General features: G+C 31.5%; 1 pseudogene; it reads left to right on the forward strand.

Moving 5' to 3' along the window:
• Nucleotides 1-6,452: 6,452 nt before the first annotated feature.
• Nucleotides 6,453-15,959, forward strand: LOC139489076 (patched domain-containing protein 3-like; annotated as a pseudogene).
• The last annotated feature ends 630 nt before the right edge of the window (nt 15,960-16,589 follow it).

The raw sequence follows: 16,589 nt of genomic DNA on the forward strand, positions 1-16,589 counted from the left end.
CTTGTAATGTAAGTCAGGGGCGGTGTAAGTTCGAATAATAATGAAATCTTAAAAGGGGGCGATCTATAAAATTAAATCGAAATCACATTGAAAACGATTGAAGGTCTCATTTGTATTACTCATTCACAAGCCCACAAGGCTTTGCACAAATTATATATATAGGTTCTACCGTAGATTTTTGCAGAAGTAGTTTAATTAATGAGATGAAACATTGAACATGTTGAATTCTAAACTAAAATAATGAGCTAACCGGAGAAAAATTGTTAAAGGCATGTTTTTACATCTCAGAAAATGGGAATTTTAGGGATTGTTGAAACAAAGTTGCTTTCTTTATAAAAAGAAAAGCAATACGTGAACCTGAGATCGCTGACTAAATTCACTAACATATCGTTACTGAAATTTAGTTTGCATTATAATTTCCTGATTTTACCTAAATCAATCCGAATATTCTACATACTAAATTGTTTATGAAAAATATCGTGTTTTCGGAAGTTTTATAAATACCTAGACATACTTCCAAAAGAACAAATTTATATCAAAAAAGATATGTAAACATAAAACAAATGTAAAAAGATACCAGGATTAAAATGTTAGCGCTGATATTGTAAGTGTGACAGGGTGATGCATAATATAAAAATAAATATAAGAAGATGTGGTATGAGTGCCAATGAGACAACTTTCCATCCAAGTCACAGTTTGTAAATATGGTAAAAGTAAACCATTATTGGTGTCAGAAAGAACGGCATGGAATGAATAAGACGTGTAGGATAGAGGGTTAACACAATGAATACAATTTCATAGTACAAATATTTAGATGCTATATTAAAGGTTGAACTATAATAAAAACAAACAAAAACAGAATTGAAATTTTACAATAAACATATATGTAGTTCATGTAGTTGTTAGTAAGCTTTTGACCAAAATTTTAGAATATAATATCAATCAACACAAATGTCAAGTATTTACAGATGGACATTTTATTTATCAAATGAATTTCATCTCTTTAAAGTCTAACATTCCACTTTTTGAGGCCACACTTAAAAATATTTTGGTTTGCCCAAACCCTACCAAACATCGAGACAATGTGTAGGTAGGTAGGCATTTTCTTTTCTTTTTTTTTTGGCAAAGAGAAATTTATGTATCGGATGTCTATTAGTCTTCAATCATGCCTATTGGAATAAAAAAAAATATTTTCACATCAGGTCAATAAAAGATTTTGAGTAGGCAGCTATTTTCTCGGTAGGTAGGGTTAGGGCAAACAAATCTATTCTTTTTTATGGTCTGAATATATTGCTATACAAAATATAAGCAGAGACTTATAAATCCACACTGAACTGACAGTATAAAATCACTGAAAATAATTAACTTTTAAAAAAAATTATGATACCCGCAGATAGTAATTAAATCAGAAGACACGTTACATCCAAAATTAAATTATTTTGAAATATTTATTACATTTTTTTGTAAGATGCAAGGATTTAAATTCCTTGTGAATTGAAGTCATGCAGAAGTATTTTTTCATTCACAACAGTTTAAAATGAAAATTTAGATATTTAGCAAACTTTGGGTACGCATCCCTGCTCATTGGTGCTCATACCTTACAGATAATTTTCATAAATGTAAATAAATACAATGTAACTGCATGTTCAAACATGAGAGACTTATTCACGTAATGCATTTATATATTACAATTTTAATTATATTTTATTAAGAATTAATTCAGTCTGACTCTCAGTTTTAACTTAGCAATGAATATTCTCTTAGTCTGGTAGTATAGATCTATTATTGAAATTAGACATTTTTACTGAAAAATTCTTTTGTTTGATTATCTTTCTGCTTTCTGACAACTGCGTTTCTGAGCTTAGATAAATATTTTTTAACAGAAATGTTGTTTCTTAAGGTGGTACCCAACACTTTCGCCAAAATTAATTTGGCTCGTTTAATTTTCATGACCCTTTGACAAAAATATAAAAATTTCAAAAAATTTGAACCAACCATTTTATCAGTAAAATTACACTGGTTATATAGCAGTTTGACAAACACTAATTTTGATCATTAAGAAGCTTAATATTCCCTTAACAATACAATGTAATTAAAACGTTTAGCTGATTTTACAGAGTTATCTCCCTGTAGTGTTAGGTACCACCTTAATTTCCTTTCTTAATTTCCTTCATGTGTTCATGCTTTCCCACATTTCCCCATTCTATGATTGAAATACAAAAATCAAATAATAAACATTCAGAAATAATCAGTTTATTCTGGGTCATTATACATGTTATATGTCAGTAAAACTAATCCCAGGTTAAATAATGACAATGCACGACAGCACACTGTATTAGATGCTAAACACAAAATGCATAAGAGGGACTGTCTCAAAGCATGAGTTATATAATTGTGTTATCATTATACTTGATATTTCATAAACATTCACATAAGGGCTATTTCAAAAAAAATGATGCCAAAGTGTGACAAACATGGTAAAAAATTAAGTCATTGCTAATCTTTTTTCTATCATTTTTCTTTAATCCAGAGACATTCAAGTTTACAAAACTACCAAGGGTTAATGCAAAATAATAAAAACAAAAATTTTAACAACATTTTACTCATAAGATTTCATCCACTTTTCAAAGGAAACAACAAAATAATAATATCAACTGACAAACATAAATAAGAATATAAATATCACTGTAATTTTTTTGTTTGTTGCAATAAAGGTACTAAATGATTTTCCTGCAATTTTTTTTTACTTATAAACAGTTTTTTTTTTTAAAATACATTTTGTATGTAAATTTCACCAATTTTTAGTGTATTCTTTAATATCTTATTTCAAAAGTTTTTATATCTCCTTGCAAAAGCTTTAAGGGTATATAAAAAAGTATAAGGAAGCAAGCATATATGATCTAATTACATCCTCTGAAAATTTCACAACAATTGCTTCAGTCAATTCTAAGTTTTCTTCATTTAAAAAATACAAACCAGGGATCTCCATGGCCTGTTTAACGATGGCGCCCCGCCATCGTTCAAATGTCTTGCGCCATCGTCAAATGACTCGCGCCATCGTTAAATTGTCTTGCGCCATCGTTAAATTGTCTTGCGCCATCGTTAAATTGTCTTCCGCCATCATTCAAAACTTCATCGTTTTTTGTAGCCCGACGCCATTTTTTTAATCAATTATAATCAAATGCATGTAATTGCATAACCCTTAGATCGCTAATCACTTGTACCTGAGCTTGTACAGGTAGATCAACAAACCAGACAGGAGAATACTATCTGAGGATAGACGATCCTTTTGTCGAATTAATCAACTAAGTTTCAGCAAATGATTATGATAATTTAGATTAAATAAATAAGTTAATAATCCAGTTACAAAGAAAACAGTTTAACAAGTCGAACACTTACTTTATTTTGACTTACGCAATCAGCATCCCCCTTTTTTAAGAAGTACAAAATAAGACGCAAAACAGTAAATATTATTTCATCGCAAATAACTCGAGTACTGCTGTAACGATATCATAATTTAGAATTACTTTAAAAGTTTAAAAGTAAAAACTTCAATATTTCCTGTAAAGAAATATCGTATCGTAATTCCGAATTCATTTCGTATATTACAATCAAATTGATACATCCGTGTTTCCGGTTTCTATTCAGACTCGAAAGATGCATGTAGCACAGCATCAATTTGCCAGATAAAGTCATTAAAAACCTTTTCATTTGTCAATGTTTGCTTTACAAATCTCTTAAACCTTTTACATAACCCGTACGAATCGTTTTGTTGTTGCTGCAAATCAGCCATACCGGTAATGGGTTCTGAATTTAACAGTGTCCATGAAAAATAAGCTCCACATCATATGATTTTTAACCCCCATAACAATTACCAAAAATACAAGAAATCTACATGGGGACCTTCATGACAGCTTTTGGTCATTCTCGACTAAGGGGGGACCATGAAGACTTGGCATTTGAATGGTTAAAAACGGCAATAAATGAAAATATTGATACTTCTAATTCTATAATGAAAATTCAAATAAATATAATTTAAATAAGCAATGAATTAGCATGTTCACCATTCCTTGTATGGAGGGATAAGATACTTCCGATCGCGCTACACTAGCTGTACAGCGTAGACACGGTTTGTAATGGTGAAAGTTCCTCCATCGTTCAATTTTCATCCATGGAGATCCCTGCAAACATGTGTTTTTTATCCTTTTGTTACACTCCTGACATATTTTTTCAGTAACTGTAAGACTGTTTTTTCATGGAATGTTTAGAAAATCAGTAATGATATCTATTTTAAATTTACAATCTCACAAATAAATAAATTTAGATATTTGATTACATATTTTTTTAATTTCTGAGCAAAGAGCAAACTTTTAACATGTTTAATGAGAATTACACTTTAATTTTTAAGAATCTTTGGTGAATAGTGTGCAGAAAAATCACTTTTACAAGACACATCGGCTTTCTCATTACATTGTTAAGATGTTACAATTATTTTAATAAAGAATCATGTTGAATTTTGTTATAGATAAGCTACATCAGAAACTTGTCAGGAGTGTAACAAATGTTACACTCCTGACCATAATTTATTGCTACCATATTTTAACCTGAAACTGACCTGAAATCATGTAGAGTCTTTATGTTTCACATATTATTTTAGTGCAAATTAAGAACAGATTAAAAAAAATTATATACTTCTTACATATTTACAAATTTTGCTAATTGTCTATTTAAAAAAAAGATGGCTTTCCTTTAAACCTTGTTCAGTCTCTTGTTTGATACTATATATATGCTGTTTTTATGTCAGATAATGTATTATGATAAGTTTGTTCGTACTACCAAAGATGGTAGCAGTATGTGCTCTGTATATTAAAAATTGTCCAAAAATGTACCCAAAAATGTCAGGAGTGTAACGCTTTAAAATGTTTAAGTGTAACATTCATGTTATTTTTTATAGAAACAATGTTGTTATTATTGGTTTTCTTTTCTGGAATTTGAGTGTGAACACCATCTGTTGCATATTTTCAGTAACAAACATGCCATTATTATGGCCTTTATTGCTTGTTTATGCTCAATACTTGTATGTCAGGACTGTAACACATTTAAACAAGCTAGTTCAATTGCAATTTTAGTTCAAAAATTTCAAAAGTAATGATGTAGACTTGTATTCTGTGTTAAGCTGAGGTGTAGTAATGTCATTTTATAATAATTGTCAGCTTGTTTTTCTTCCAATAACTTACCTTTGCTAATAAGATTGAAATAAGGCATTTTTTTGTGTTACACTCCTGACATTGAAGTATTGAGCATACAAAAGCAATGAAGGCCATAATAATGGCATGTTTGTTACTGATAAACTGTAACAGGTAATGTTCACTGAAATTCAAGAAAAAAAACAACAACTATAACAACATTGTTTCTAAAAAAAATACATCTTTTAACACCCAGTTGTTACACTCCTGACAGACCTGGGTATTCCTTTTATTGTAACCATAATATTCCAGTAGTAGAACTTCAGGGTCAACTGGATGCACCTGTGCCAAGCTATGATACTAAACAAAAAAAATAAACCGTGCAAGATGTACAGAAACATGTTATTTCACCTACAAAGACATTTTCTAGCAGCATATTGACTTTTACTAACATTTTTTTTTTTACACAAACTTATTTGACTTACCTTATGAGGCTCATAAAAATGTAAATATATGGAAGAATTGAACAAGAAATCATAGTCAAGATATAATAGTTGGATGAAAGATATTGTTTGGTATTGTATCTGCCCTTATTTATTCTGTATCATCAATGAATGCACATGCTTTCTTCTAAATGTCACACTAAAAGCGTTACACTCCTGACATTTTGAGGTACAATTTTGGACAATATTTTTTAAACAGAGCATATACTGCTATTATCTTTGGTAGTTAGGACCAACTAATCATAATACATTATCTGACCTAAAATATTACAGATATAGTATCATACAAGAGACTGACAAAGGTTTAAAGGAAAGGCATCATTTTTTTTGAAATAGCCCATAATTAAAAACACTAAGTCTTATGGTTTGTCAATAGACAAATAGGTTGTAACATAAAAATGATTTGTTGAATGCAACCTATATAGTCTTTATTGCTAATACTTTCCAATCTACAAATGAATTTTGATTGTTGAAATATACAATGTTACATTGTAGCCTATCCATAGAGGGACACTATCAAAGGTATAAATAATTACCTGTGGGATTTCTTAGCACTGATTTTTTTCACACTTTACATTAAGGGTTATGATTTTAAGAGTTTATATTGAGGCCTATAGTGCTTCAGCAAAAGGAGTTTATGATACTGGATTCTTGTATTCTCTATAGCTGGTGATACATTATATAAAAGTCAGAAATAATTCTGTTTGTAATAATGGTAAACATGATTTTTTATGATAATTACAAATGAACATTGAAATTTTAGATAACTAAGTTACGATGACTTGCCTTAGCTGCTACACTGCTGTTGAAGGATTTATAGGAAAGAAATTTCAAAGTTATGGTGGATTAGTCGCATCTCATCCTTGGAAATTTATCATTGGGTATATTCTTGTAATGGGATTGTTTAGTTTAGGGCTTCTTAACTTACAGAAGAATGATGATCTAGAACAAACATTTACACCATTAAATAGTCAAGCAATTCAAGATAGAACAACATTGTTAGGTTTATACAAGGACTACTCGCGTTCACACTTCAATTCCTACAACAAACTCACATATGGACTGTATGGAGATGTAATATTCAAATCCAAAAATGGGGAGAATATTTTAAACACTACATATTTAAGGGAAATAGAATCAGTTTATCGCACAGTTCTCAACATCACTTGCAACAACACTCACGGATCTATCTCAACATATGATGAACTCTGTGCAATGAGCAATGGCACATGCAATATTGAGGGAAACATTGTGTTGACCCAAGAGTTCAAAACAGCTATGTCAACAGGAAATATTCCCTATCCCATATTTCAGGGATCAACAATTAACACATATTTTGGTAATGTAGAGTACACAAATGGAATATTGCAGTATGCATCCTCAATTAAGCTGAGATTTAACCTGCGAACAGATACTTCAAGTTACTTTGATACTAGCAAACTCTGGATAAAAGAGTTCCAAGAAGTAATGAAAAAGCTTGAACATTCATCAATTGAAATAGCATTTGCACACACATATTCATTGGAAGAAGGATTGAACACCAATATTGCAGGAGATGTTTTATACTTTTCAATTACTGTTACTCTTATGTTGTTTTATGCTGGTTTTGCAATAAGCAACAAAGACTGTTTATCAGACAGACAGAATTTAGCTAGAGCTGCTGTTTTAGGCATGGGTTTGGCCATTGTTGGAGCTCTTGGATTTGTAAGTGCTTGTGGAGTTGAGTTTGTTGCCATAGTTGGGGTAATGCCATTTCTGATAATAGGTATGATTTTTATGTCATTAAAACTCAGCTTTAACAACAACAAAAAATGCATTTATTTTTTTGGAATATAATTAAGATATTGTGCATCAATGAAAAAATTATGAAACGGAAAACAAATTTCATTTAGACATGTTAGATAAAAGATATCTTTAGATTTACACTATCATGACATGCATTTATTAAATTATAACTGATAGAAATAATTTAACATGTTAAAAGTGCGTTGAATTAAAGTATATATAAAGATAAGGAGATTCTGTATGGTTGCCAATGAGACAACTATCCACCAAAGTTTAATCACTTAGCCATTGGCTTTAGCACTAAGATAGTTTTTTTCATGTCACTAATTGTGAACTTTATACATGACTGTTTTCAGGAATTGGCTTAGATGACATGTTCTTACTGCTGACTGGGTTAGCCAGTACATATGAAGAAGGTGGATCTGTAGAACCAAAGAAGAAAGTCATGATGACCATGAGAACAAGTGGAGTTGCAATAACTCTAACATCAATAACAGATTTAGTTGCATTTTTTGTTGGAATGACTTCTCCCTTTCTTGCAGTGAGAAATTTTTGTGCTTATACAGGTAATTCACTGAATGACCATGGGATATGTTTTTATTTATTTTGGTGAATAGTTGTCTGTCAGTCCGTCCGTCTGTCATCAACATGTCGGATATTAACAAAACGCTTTTAACCAATTTTCATAAAACTTTTGGGACTTGTTTGTATCTATTGACATGAGCTGCCTTTCGTTTTTTATGAATTTTAGATTTTAAGTTTCCAAGTTACAAAGGACTTATTAGGTTTTACAAATGTTTTATTCATTAAAAAAAAGGGTGAACTATCCAGTTTTTGGACAATAATTCAAAAATGCTTTCACCAATGTGCAAGAAATTTTTGTGAACTGTTTATATCTAGTGGCATGAACTCACTTTTTAAATTTATAAACATTAAATTTTATGTTTCCTAGTTACATTATGGTTTTAGTTCTTAAAAATTTGATTTTCCACTTATTGTACATATATATACTAACTCAAAAATGCTTTCAGCAGTTGTCATGAGGTCTAATGAAACTTTGGTGAATAGTTTATATCTATTGATGTATTAATACTCCCTTTTATTTTTATAAATTTTAGGTTTTACATTTTACATAGAAAAAGGGGGATTTTCCAGTTTTCATGCACAAACTCAAAAACGCTTTCAGCAGTTCTCATTTAACTTTGGTGAATTGTTTTTATTTATTGACAGCTTTTCTTTATAAATTTCTGATGTGACATTCTTTGAAAACGAGATAGGGGTATCATGCACTCATGACGCAGCTGTTTATTATCAACATAATCATGATAATTTACATCTTTTAAGATTAACATCTTACATTAATGATGTGGTGATAAATGAACAATAACATGACAGCGGTAGTCATATATAATTTAATATTGTGTAATGTTTTAAGAATGTATTATCGGGGAATATAAAAGAATCCTACTAAAACTTGACACTCTGATTTATATCTTTGATATTCTTTAATAGGGGCGGATCAAGCCATTTTAAAAAGGGGGGTTCCCAACCAAGGACAAACGGGGGTTCCAACTATATGTCCCCATTCAAATTCATTGATTGTCCAAAAAAAAAAAGGGGGGTTCCAACCCTGGATCTGCCAATGTTTATGGCTAAAGTTTACTTAGATTGAATTCTATATGCCCGTTTATGGTCCCCTGTATACTGTCATTCGTCTGTCCTTATATCTTTTCGTCTGTCCTTATATCTGTCAATCTGTTCTTATTTCTGTCCGTCTGTCCTTATATCTGTCAATCTGTTCTTATTTCTGTCTGTCTGTCCTAATATCTGTCAATCTGTTCTTATATCTGTCTGTCTGTCCTTATATCTGTCCGTCTGTCCTTATATCTGTCTGTCTGTCCTTATATCTGTCCGTCTGTCTCCTCATATCTATCCATCTGTCCTTATATCTGTCCGTCTGTCCTTATATCTGTCAATCTGTTCTTTAATCTGTCCGTCTGTCCTTATATCTGTCCGTCTGTCATTATATCTGTCAATCTGTTCATATATCTGTCCGTCTGTCATTATATCTGTCAATCTGTTCTTATATCTGTCCGTCTGTCCTTATATCTGTCAATCTGTTCTTTAATCTGTCCGTTTGTCCTTATATCTGTCTGTCTGTCATTATATCTGTCAATCTGTTCATATATCTGTCCGTCTGTCATTATATCTGTCAATCTGATCTTATATCTGTCCGTCTGTCCTTATATCTGTCCATATGGCCTTATATCTGTCCGTCTGTCCTTATATCTGTCAATCTGTCTCCTTATATCTGTCCGTCTATCCTTAAATCTATCTGTCTGTCCTTATATCTGTCCGTCTGTCTCCATTTATCTGTCCGTCTGTCTCCTTATATCTATCCGTCTGTCCTTATACATGTATCTATTCATCTGTCCTTATATCTGTCCGTCTGTCTCCTTATATCTATCCGTCTGTCCTTATATATATCCATCTGTCCTTATATCTGTCCGTCTGTCCTTATATCTGTCCTTATATCTGTCCGTCTGTCCTTATATCTGTCCTTATATCTGTCTGTTTGTCCTTATATCTATCAATCTGTTCTTTAATCTGTCCGTCTGTCCTTATATCTGTCCGTCTGTCCTTATATCTGTCCGTCTGTCATTATATCTGTCAATCTGTTCATATATCTGTCCGTCTGCCATATAACTGTCAATCTGTTCTTATATCTGTCTGTCTGTCCTTATATCTATCAGTCTGGCCTTATATCTGTCCGTCTGTCCTCATATCTGTCCGTCTGTCCTTATATCTGTCAATCTGTCTCCTTATATCTGTCCGTCTATCCTTAAATCTATCTGTCTGTCCTTATATCTGTCCGTCTGTCTCCTTTTATCTGTCCGTCTGTCTCCTTATATCTATCCGTCTGTCCTTATATCTATCCATCTGTCCTTATATCTGTCCATCTGTCCTTATATCTGTCCGTCTGTCTCCTTATATCTATCCGTCTGTCCTTATATCTATCCATCTGTCCTTATATCTGTCCGTCTGTCCTTATATTTGTCCTTATATCTGTCCATCTGTCTCCTTATATCTGTCCATCTGTCCTTATATCTGTCCTTCTGTCCTTATATCTGTCCTTATATCTGTCCGTCTGTCTCCTTATATCTGTCCATTTGTCCTTATATCTATCCGTCTGTCCTTATATCTATCCATCTGTCCTTATATCTGTCCATCTGTCCTTATATCTGTCCGTCTGTCTCCTTATATCTGTCCATCTGTCCTTATATCTGTCCTTATATCTGTCCTTCTGTCCTTATATCTGTCCGTCTGTCCTTATATCTGTCCGTCTGTCTCCTTATATCTGTCCATCTGTCCTTATATCTATCCGTCTGTCCTTATATCTATCCGTCTGTCCTTATATCTGTCCGTCTGTGCATCTGTTCCTTTGTCATGTCTGTAGTCAACACTTCAGAGAATAATCTAAAAATTATTTCACAAATTTTCATAACACTTAGGTGAATTGTTTTATATTAATAAATTAAGCACCCTTTACATTTTAATTAATTTTATATTTTCCTTTCTAACTAATGGGAAAATTAGATTTCCAGATTTTATGCTAAAAACAGACTCAAAAAATGCTTTTTGAAAAAAAATATGATGAATTAATGGTGTGTGTGTATATATATTGACACACATTAACTATCAACATTTAAAAATTTCTGATTTAACTTTATGGAGTTAGGGTACATACATGACATATAGTAATGGGGATTTCCAGTTTTAGGACAAACACTCTAAAATGTTTCGAGCAGTTTTCATGAAATTTTTGTGACTTGTTTAAATCTATTGAAATAAGCTCCCTTTTGTTTTTAATTATCAATATTTGATTTTCCAATGTGAAGTTATGGAACTTTATTTGTTGAAAAATTGCTAAAAACTGTCCCTTTTTTGCACTCTTGACTATAAAATTTAATTGTTCAAAAGTCGAAGCCACAAATTTATCAACTTGAGGTAGCCTTTAGAATAAAACCAATTATTCATGTTTCGTATCATTTGGTAACACTGTGTGCATGTCTTTTTTAGATCTCTTGTCTCATTTCATTTATTCATTCATTTGAAGGAGTGCAGATTATTCATGGGAAAATATTATTTTGTGTAAAAGATAAATAAAAAACAGGTTTTCATTCTTTAAGGTGGTACCTAACACTACAGGGAGATAACTCCGTAAAATCAGCTAAACGTTTTAATAATGTTGTGTTGTTAAGGGAATATTAAGCTTCTCAATGATCAAAATTAGTGTTTGTCAAACTGGTATATAACCAGTGTAATTTTTCTGATAAAATGGTTGGTTCAAATTTTTTGATTTTTTTATATTTTGGTCAAAGGGTCAAAGTAAATGCTTTGTCAAAAATTTTTGAAAATTGAACGAGCCAAATTAATTTTAGTTAAAGTGTTTGGTACCAATTAACTTTAGTTTGCCTTGACCAAATGTAATGAAACTTATATACAATGCTTATAATCACAAAACACAGATCAAGTTTGAATATGAGTGGTGTCACTTTTTTCTAGAGTTATGCCCTTTACAAATATAATCTGTAGTCAACCATAAAGTTGTTGTCACAACAACTAGAAACTAAATGCAATTAATGCGTGTTCATTATGATGCAAACTTTAAAAAATATATTGCCAAATGGAATTAAAGGTGGTACCTAACACTACAGGGAGAAAACTCAGCTAAACGTTTTAATTACGTTGCATTGTGAAGGCAATGTAAAGCTTCTCAATGATCAAAATTAGTGTTTGTCAAACTGCTATATAACCAGTGTAATTTTTCTGATAAAACGCTTGGTTCAATTTTTTTGAATTTTTTATATTTTTGTAAAAGGGTCAAAGTAAATACTTTGTCAAAATTTTAAGAAAATTAAACGAGCCAAATTAATTTTAGTCAAAGTGTTGGGTACCACCTTAAATGTAGATTTCTTAGATCACTAAACATTGAAATATGAACCTGCAAGCACGTCATGGTGTATACTTTTGTTTTATTTGAAAAATATATGTACATGTATCTATTTTTAGGTGTGGCAGTGCTGTTTGGGTACCTGAGTTATATCACATTTTACTTGGCTTGTATAACACTTAATGAAAAACGTGTACAGAAAGGTTTACATATCCACACATGTAAACCCCTTCCCACTCCTGGAGAACTTGAAGAGAAAGGGCAGCCGTATAAGTGCTTGTGTACTGGAAAGGCTCCAAGCAAGAGGACTGATGTTCAAGGCTCACTAGTAAAAATACCCACCAAAAATACTTTCTAAAATAGTTCTTATGAAACCAGTGCAGGTTATAGTAATTATAATATTTGCAGCTTATTTGGGAATATCTATATGGGGAGCCACTAATTTTAAAGAGGGGCTTGATATTAAAAATCTTGTAAGTGAAGATTCATATTATTTCAAGTATCTCAGTTTTGATGAAAGTTTTACATCCAGGGGTATAATTGTAACACAGTTTAGTGTTGCTGGCAATGTTAGATACTCAGATCCAGAAACAATAAGGAAGATACAAAATCTTCAGACCCTTGCTGAAAGGGATGTGGATACATGTAGTAATTGCTCTATCAATTGGTTGAATGCGTACAGACAGACTGCTTATTTTGATGATTCGACTGAGTCAGCTTTTATAAATAGTCTTCAAACACAGTTCCTTCCTGCTTTCCCTATGTTTACCAATGATATAAGTTTCAGTGATGACAATACATCTATCAAAGCCTCAAGATTTTATGTATTTGCTTATGATATTATAGAATCTAAAGATGAGGGAAATTTTATGCTAAGAATGAGAGAGGTTGCAGCATCTTCCAATCTTCCAGGTGTTATAGCTTATTCTCCCCCCTTTATTTTTACAGAACAATTTGTTGCAATATTACCCAACACTTTACAGACATTGGGTATATCAGTAGCTGCCATCTTTGTTATAACTGCCATTTTTCTTCCCCATCCTTTGTTAGTTTTCCTTGTGACTGTAACACTCGTAATGATCCTAGTTGGACTCATAGGATTCATGTATTTTTGGGATCTGACCTTGAGCTCTATAACCATGATTCACATTGTTATGAGTGTAGGTTTCTCAGTTGACTTTAGTGCCCACGTATGTCATGGATTTATGGAAACAGCATCAGAAGATCGTAAATTGGGTGCTTGTGGAGCTCTTATAAGATCTGGTGGCCCAATTTTCAATGGAGCTATGTCATCCTTAATTGGAATCATTATGTTGGCGTTTTCAAAGTCATATGTTTTTTTGTCTTTTTTCAAGGTTATGATATTGATCATCCTTCTTGGTGCTGCTCATTCGTTGTTTTTCTTGCCAGTTGTCTTGTCACTTGTTGGTCCACAATTTAAGCCTAAGAAAATTATTGTTGAAGTTGAGGAAGAAGAGATGATCATGAAGAATAAAAACGCAAATGGAAACTGAGAAATTGATAGTGGATTTCTTTGAAAAAAATTCATTATAACCTGTCCAAATAGGAACCCTATTTAAACACACTGGCAGATTCAGAGTTTTTTTTTAGGGTTGGAACCCCCCTTTTTTTGGACGATCAATGCATTTGTATGGTGGAGACATAAAGTTCAAGAGAGAGCATTAAGATTTTTATATAACGACTATTTATCGTCCTCTGAAACTCTTCTTGATAATACAAATGGTTCCAACCCTACAAGTAAGAGGCATAAGGACAATGGCACTTGAGACTTGTAAAATATTAAATAATTTGGCTCCTTTATGTTTACAAAATTTACTTCGAATTAAACACACTAAATATTCTTTTAGATACAGTAACATTTTGGAAATACCACAGGTAAGAACTACCTCATATAGAAATATTTTTTTAAGCTTTGCTGCTGCTTCTTTATGGAATAGCTTACAAAAACCATTTCAGGACTGTAATCAGCTTCTCACATTTTAGAAGTCTTGTTCATTCTTGGAGAGGAACAGACTGTTTTTGCTCTGTCTGTCTGTAGGTAATTTGTGTTACAATATTTATGCTTTTTATGCTGCATTAACAGCTTGCGTTGCAACTGAAATTTTGTTTTTACGTTTTGATAATTACAATAGTTGAAGTTTAACTTTATAAATTATTTAATTTTTTTTAGCTATAAATTTTTAGAATTATTTCTGTATTAGTGCTTCCTATGTATGTTTTGGTATTAGCAAGATAATGAATCTCAATGAAATTTTACAAGATTGGGATTGATTTTGAGGGTTATTGTACCAACAGTTTAGGAATAAGGGACCAAAAGGGCCCAAAACAAGCATATTTGTAGTTTCTGGACAATAACTTGTGTGTAAATATTATTTGTAGTTATTTGATTTGTTCATGTTCCACTTTATATCATATTTCTACCTCTACAGTGGTATCAGGCTGCACTCAGCAAAGCATTTTATTTGTATATTAGAATTTCATAAACATTTTACATTATTTGTAGTTATTTGATTTGTTCATGTCCCATTTTATACCATAGTTCTACCTCTACGGTCGTATCAGGCTGCACTCAGCAAAGCATTTTATTTGTTAATTAGAATTTCATGAACATTTTACATTCATGACATTATTTTTAGTAATAAATATTTGATTTGTTCATGTTCCACTTTATACCATTTACAATTACCATATTTTATAAGTATTGCCCCTCTATTCTTTTATAGAAACCACTGTTATTGTTAGATAAGATGAATTAATAGGACATTTTGCCAAAATTCTCATTAGTAAATAATAGCATGAATAGTGTTCTCAGAATTGAACAGGATCGTCACACTAAAACTCCTGTAGAACAAAGAATTTATCCTTTGTGTCTTTTAGAAGTAGAAAATGAATTTCATTTCACTATAAAATGTACAAACCTAAATACAATTAGATAACAATTGGTTTCCAAAATTAATGAAATAGTTCAGGACCCTCTTTTTTTAAATATGACTAATGAAGCAAGATTTAAATTTTTGTAAATGTGTGGTGAGACTGATATAATAAGAATTATTGTAAAATTCATAAGTGACATGTACAATTCTAGAAATGCTTTATATATTGAGTACTAAATAACTTTGTGGTACCACCTCCTCTCAGGGATATATACAGTGTAACTTGCCTAATCCGACTCACTGGGGGACCAGAAAATAATGTCAGATTAAGCAGGGTGTTGGAATACTCAGGTTTTTTCTGCAAGGATAGGCATATTTTTGGACCATGAAAATGTGTCAGTTAAAGCAGGATGCTGGAATACTCAGGTATCAGATTAGGCAGGTTACAAAGTATATACATTTATTATTGTAACAATATTTCTTTTATATATATATATATACAATTTTTATAAATGTGGACAGATATATATATATATATATATATGTCTGTATTTTTGTGTATAACCAATGTTTATTGTCTTAGTATCAATCCTTTAATTTTGGATTGTCAAACAATAAAATATCTTATCTTATCTTATCTTATCTTATCTTATCTTATCTTATCTTATCTTATCTTATCTTATCTTATCTTATCTTATGTTGTCTTATCTATGAACAAGAGAATGATAACCCAGTTAAATGAAAATAAGTGGAAATAAGAAGAAATAAAAAAAATTAAACTAAACGCCAGGGAATTACCTGTAAACCCCTGTAATTTTACGTATGGATGAAACTATCATATGGTCCTGAACAAGTTTTTTTTAGGCAGCAACCATTTGATTTTCTGGGGTGGGGGCTATGGTTTTTTTTTCTGGACAAATTTTTACTTTTTTCGCGACAAGTATAAATTTTTTTCTTTCTTTCAATTTTTAGCATTACATATAGTGGCAGCTGAGGGTGCAACAAACAATTTTTTTTTCTCAGAATCAAAAACAAATTATTTTTTTCTCAAAAAATGGGAACAAACTTTTTTTTCAAAAAAAAAACATACCCCCCCCCCCCCCCCCCCCCCCCAGAAAATAAAATGGTTGCTGCCTTAGGTTGTATGATATACTTGTCTGGCTGACAGAATTCATCTTATTTTGACCTTATTTTTATTGTTCATTGATCAATGTTAAGTTTTTGTGATCATGTCTGTTTCTCAAATTATAAACACATATTTGATGGA

The sequence above is a fragment of the Mytilus edulis genome, chromosome 9, assembly GCF_963676685.1.
Source record: "Mytilus edulis chromosome 9, xbMytEdul2.2, whole genome shotgun sequence".
NCBI lineage: Eukaryota > Metazoa > Mollusca > Bivalvia > Mytilida > Mytilidae > Mytilus > Mytilus edulis.